The sequence below is a fragment of the Amblyraja radiata genome, chromosome 1 (assembly GCF_010909765.2).
Source record: "Amblyraja radiata isolate CabotCenter1 chromosome 1, sAmbRad1.1.pri, whole genome shotgun sequence".
NCBI lineage: Eukaryota > Metazoa > Chordata > Chondrichthyes > Rajiformes > Rajidae > Amblyraja > Amblyraja radiata.
Genome location: NC_045956.1, coordinates 33,123,725 through 33,129,724, shown reverse-complemented (window position 1 = coordinate 33,129,724; position 6,000 = coordinate 33,123,725). Strand labels below are relative to the sequence as shown.

General features: G+C 49.7%; 1 protein-coding gene across 3 annotated transcripts in view; it reads left to right on the top strand.

Annotated features, from left to right (window-relative positions):
• Positions 1–6,000, top strand: part of LOC116972453 (serine/threonine-protein phosphatase 2B catalytic subunit alpha isoform-like) — a 331,076-nt gene that overhangs the window by 6,039 nt on the left and 319,037 nt on the right. The window lies entirely within an intron of this gene.

Sequence of the window (6,000 nt, the reverse complement as noted above, 5' to 3'; positions counted from 1 at the left end):
GCCCCATCCCGCCACTGACCACTGCCCCATCCCGCCACCGACCACTGCCCCATCCCGCCACTGACCACTGTCCACTACCCCATCTAACCACTCCACCCTCTCCTGACCACTATTCACTGCCCCAGCCTGCCACTGATCACTGTCCATAGCCCCGTCCAGCCACTCCACCCTCTCCTGACAACTGCCACATCCCATCTCTCCATCCTCTTCTGACCACTGTCCACTGCCCCGTCTAGCCAGTACATCCTCTCCCGACCACTGTCCACTGCCCCACCTTCTCCCGGCCACTGCCTGCTGTCCACTGCCCCATCCTGCCGCTCCACCAGCCACTGACCACCGCCTCGCCACAATGTTGTCCACTACCTGCCGCCCTGACCACTGCCCCACCCCTCCACCACCCTCGCCTGTCCACCACTCTATCCGGCTGCATCGTTGTCCACCGCCCCATCCAGCCACACCACCCTCTCCCGGCCACTGACCACTGCGCCATCCGACCACATCGCTGTTCACCACCCCTCTCCTCCCCTCCCTGCTGTCCACTGCCCCATCCATCAACACCACTGACCACTGCTCCCACCCGCCAGTGCTGTCCACTACCTGCCGCCCCGACCACTCCCCCCCCCCCACCCCACCCCCGCCCGCCCGCCACACCACTATCCACCCTCTCCCAGCCACTGCCTCATCCACTCTTGCCCACCACCCAATCCGGCTGCATTGCTGTCCACTGCCCCATCCAGCCACACCACTGTCCACCTTCTCCCCAGCCACTGACCCAGCGTCCCTACTGTCCACCCTGCCCACTGACCCCCCCACCCATCGGCCACTGCGCCATGACCCAGCTGCCCCTACTGTCCACTCTCCAAGCTGTCCTGTAGACCACCAATACCCACAGTCCTCTCCTGCCCCCTCTATCTGATGCCCTGCTGACCACCCCACTTCCGCTGCTGACCACCCCCCCCCCCATCTTCTGGACATCCCGTTGACCGCTAAAGGTCAGTCTCCCCCCTCCCCCCCCCCCCCCCCCCCCCCCCTCCAATTGCCAGCTGGAGTGGTCATTGTCTCTGGCAGAGCTGGTGATGTCCCAGAGGGTGAGAGTTTAAATGGTGACGGTCGCAGCTGAGCTTGGATTTGTTTGCGATCTGGGGTGGTTCAGGGTTCATGGCGTGGTCGCTGGCGTCGAGGGGCTGTGGGGTGGGTGCGCGGGCAGCCGGCTGGGTGGTGTTGTACCTGGTGCGGCCGTGAGAACCCTTGTTGGGGAACGATGTGAGCAGCTGTGTCAAACACACAGAAGGAATCTCCTCCAGCGTCTGTCGTGACCCTGGCATTCCCAGTCTGCTGTTGCTGTAGTGTTACTTGTAGTCACTGTGGGAGTGAGCAGGGCAGCCACTCTGCACAACACGCTCCGATAAACAGCTGTGTGAGCATGCCAGGATCATTCGCTGTGTAGTGACTTTTTTTGAGGAACTAATCTTGCCCAGGGTAACTGGTTTGAAAGTGGATTTCTACATCCATTATAGAGGGTCTAATGGTTCATTTAAAAACCAGCACTCTGGCAATATGGAACTCCCTCAGTACAACAGTTTAAATGGTTATGTTAAAATCTTGCGTGGGACTTTAAACCTTGGCTTTCCGACAAGGGTGAGCCAGTGAGGCTTGTCGAATTCTCAAAAAGGGGGTCATAAAGCAGATGATTCCATTGTTGTGTTCACAGAAGATGTTTAGTTTTTAGTTTATTTTGTTATTGTTATCACATTGACTGAGGTACAGTGAAAAACATTTGTTGCGTGCGATCCAGTCAGCGGAAAGACCATACATGGTTACAATCAAGCCGTCCACAGTGTACAGATACAGGATAAAGGGTATAATGTTTAGTGCAAGATAAAGTCTGATTAAAGATAGTGTGAGGGTTTCCAATGAGGTAGATGGGTGGTCAGGAGCACTCTCCATCACCCGTGCTTCAGTGTTGAAGCAAGGTGTGAAAATCTGATTGGGAGGTTTGTGTTGCTTTAATGATTGTCATTGGGATGTTGTGTTCAAGGACTTTGAGGAAAGCAAGGTTGTAGATAAGGTGCTGTGCAGGAGCAGGAGGAGGCATGTGACTGCCGGGGTCCATAATCAACTGTCGATGTAAATGTAATAATCTTAAACATGTTATTTGTGTGCTGATTATATTGGACTGATCACTCCGACTGGAGGTACAGTCTGACTCAAACACAAACAACACCGGCTGCAGAAGTGAAACCCGTTTGCTGTCAACCCGCGAGCCACATGGTGGAACTTACGTGCCTTTCTTTTAAATCCTTTGAGCTCTCAGTTTTGGACAAATCTGCCAGGTGGCCTTGTTGAAAGCCTGACTAAAACCCATGCCGACACATCAAAGGAAGTGTTCTCGTTATCCATCCTAGTTGTTGCGTCAGGCCCACCTTTTCCTTTTGCGCCCTTCTAAGTGAGGAGTAGTACTGTCCCTTGTTTGATTTCAATAATATGCCCGGTGTTTATCTAACCGCTCTGCAGTTACTTGCCTTACATGGTCCTGCTCCCACTCTGGTGGCTATGGGAATGGATGGTCAGAACCAGTGCAATCTTTCCCCTGCCGATCAAAAGAGCCTGGCTTATTTCGTCTGAGCCTGGTAACTTACCTACTTTGAAGAATGCTGTCCCTTAATATTTCCTCTTTTTCTGCCTTTACTCTAAAATGTCACACCTGCCCTTGCCCCATTCTCCCTCTCTGTGAAGGCAGCCTCACCATATTAATTAAGAGTTGACCGTCTCATCCCCACTCCTGCACTGCAGTGGGTCAAGGAGGTCTCAGTGCCACCTTCAGACAGTAGGCATGGCTCTTAATGGCCTTGTTATCAGTGCCCATTTCCCAAAGTAAAACAAAAAACTCATTAATTTCTTCATTAAACAAGTGGAAATGTAGTTTAAATCTATGCTGTGTTGTGGGTCATGTGGTGCCATGGGAGACTGGCTACACCATTTTATTCAGCAGCTTACAATGTAGGTAACAGGCGATGCAGCAGTGCAGATCACAGTCGTTCACTGTGTGGTGCAAGATATAGTTGGCACGTCACATTACTGCCTCCAGTAGGCTCAGGATCAAGGGAATCTCTCAGACAAATTTTAATTAGACCACAGTAGGAGAATAGAACTGTTTAAAATGGACTGTATTAAGTGTGCAGCCTATCGACTGGGATGGGTTGGTGCTGCAGCGAGTATGTCGTCTGTGGCTTCCAAGCCTGCCGTCGTGTTTCCCTGCTGGTGACACCCTTGTTTAAACAATGACAGGGAATCGCAGCTTTCCTCAATCAAAGGGCGGCACAGCTGGTAGAGCTGCTGCCTCACAGTGCCAGAGACCCCGGTTCAATCCTTTGCCGCCAAGTCTCAGGATCTGGAAGGAATTGCATCATTAATAGGATTAGAATGCAGAATAGCCTTCATCCCTGCTGCTGAAATCCAGCATAACTGCAGTACAAGCCCTGCTAAACTGTGGCCTCCCCACTCCTTGTTTGGGAGGGTCCCTATGCAGCACCTTTCACAGCGGTGGAGATCCTGGAGTGCCTGTCCTTTCCTCCATGAGCCACAGGAGTAGAATTAGGCCATTCGGCCCATCGAGTCTGCTACGCCATTCAATCATGACTGATCAATCTTTCCCCCTCAACTCCATTCTCCTGCCTTCTCCCCACGTTTGATGGCACTGGGCCTCTACTCACTGGAGTTTAGAAGGATCTCTGATACTTACCGTATAGTGAAAGGCTTGGATAGGGTGCATGTGGACAGGATGTTTCCACTAGTGGGAGAGTCTAGGACCAGAGGGCACAGCCTCAAAATTAAAGAACGTATGTTTAGAAAGACGAGGAGGAATTTCTTTAGTCAGTGTCATGAATCTGGAATTCATTGCCACAGACCGCTGTGGAGGCATCATTGGGTCAATTTTAGGTGGAATTGACAGACACTTGATTAGTACTGGAGTCAGGGGTTATGGGGAGGAGGCAGGAGAATGGGGCTGAGAGGGAAAGATAGACCAGCCATGATTGAATGGCGGAGTAGACACTGGGCCGAATGGCCTAGTTCTGTCCTATCACTTATGGCCCATTCGTTGTAAAGAAAATTATATCGCAGGAAAGGCAGGGATGTTGGTATTAATGAGGGATGATGGGATTAATTAGGTGTACAGTGTGGTAGCTGCCAGTTGTTGCTGTTGTGTTTTGTACGTACGCTGAATTCACCACTTCACATCTAACGGAGCACAAAGAATCCTCTTGTGCTGTTTTAAAAAAAAGTTTACTTTAAGATAAATTTGAACTGGAACCATTTCAATTCAGTCACCAGTAATGTGTGTGATCACACATTACAGCTGACCCTTCTGTGATGAATGGGGCGGCACATGTTGGTGATGTGAAGGATGGTAATACAGTCATCGGTTTCAAAGCAATGGTGCTGCAGCCATTCTGATTTTAATTTTTAAACCTATCGCAGCATGCGGCTAAAAATGGGGTGAGGCTGAATTATCGGCATTGCTGTGGGTTTTACACGGTCATTCCCCTTCCTCTTGCCTGGTTGGCATTGTGGGCACGTGGACGAGGAGTGTAGCACACACACATCTGTGACACGGTGAACCTTGTGAATGCTTTCATCACAGCCAGCCGCTCGGGCTGGGTTGCAGAGGAGCTATTGGCTTGTTTTCAGTCCTGCTTGTAACCATGACGACTCCTCTCCGTCAAATCTCCTTCTATTTTATAATGCTTCTGTGCAGCACCTTGGGACATTCTCACCCCATTAAAGGCACTTTAGGGGCAATCACTCTGCCCGCTGAAAAAAAGGATAAATCTATGACTGAAGCAAGAGCTTGCATTTATATCATTCAAAATAAGGAACGGCAAATGCTGGTTTAGACCAAAGACTGAGACAAATCGCTGGAGGAACTCAGCAGAGTGGAGGAGTGCACAGGTTTGGGGCTGTAAGGCATCGTGGAGAGGCAACCTCAAGATGAGAGAATGTAGAAACCATGAGCTGCCGCTGCTGGTTATTACACACAAGGACACAAAGTGCTGGAGCAGGTCAAGCAGCATCTCTGGAGAAAACGGATAGGTGACTTTCTCGTCTCCACCCTCCTTCTAGCCGTTTGCATTTATATAGTGTCTTTAACATGAAGGGCAATTTACAAGGCAAATGTCAAACAAAGCAGTCATGTGTTTAAAAAAAAAAAGTGATTGAATAATTCAGCAGGTCAGGCAATGTCTCTGGAGAACATAGATAGGTGATGTGGTGAGGTTTTGGATCAGGACCCTCCAGAATGAAGACAGGGCCCAACCCAAAATATTGCCTATCCATGTTCATAAATTCAAGTCGTAGGAGCAGAATTGGGTCATTCAGCCAACCAAGTCTACTCTGCCATTCAATCATGGCAGATCTATCTTTACCTCTCAACCCCATTCTCCTACTTTCTCCCCATAACCCCTGACACCTGTACTAATCAAGAATCTGTCAATCTCCACCTTACAAGGACCCATTGACTTGGCCTTCACAGCGGTCTGTGGCAATGAATTCCACAGTTTCACCACCCTCTGACTAAAGAGTTCTCCAGAGGTGCTGAGTTACTCTGGCACATTTGTATTTTTGCTGAAAATTCCAACGTCTGCGGTCCATTGTCTCCACACGTTAAGACAGGTGGCCAACAATTTGGCGGAGAAGGATTGCAGGTACACAAGGGGAATTCTACAGTTTAAGGTCCAGGGTAGTTGAAGGTGCATTTGGTGGGATGATTTAAAAAAAAAATCGCATTGGAGGGAAGTAGAATTGGGAGAACAGAGACGTGGGAGTTGAGGCTTGGAGGAGGCAGTTACGATAGAAAACAAGGTTAGGTTTTAGTTTGCATATCCTCTAATCTAATGGCTGAGAAATTGCCCATAAAAAGGACATAAGCTAGGTTGTAAAACGCCACTTGTGTAACTCTGCCAGAAGAGATATAATTTTATTTTTGCCATCAATAGTAAACAC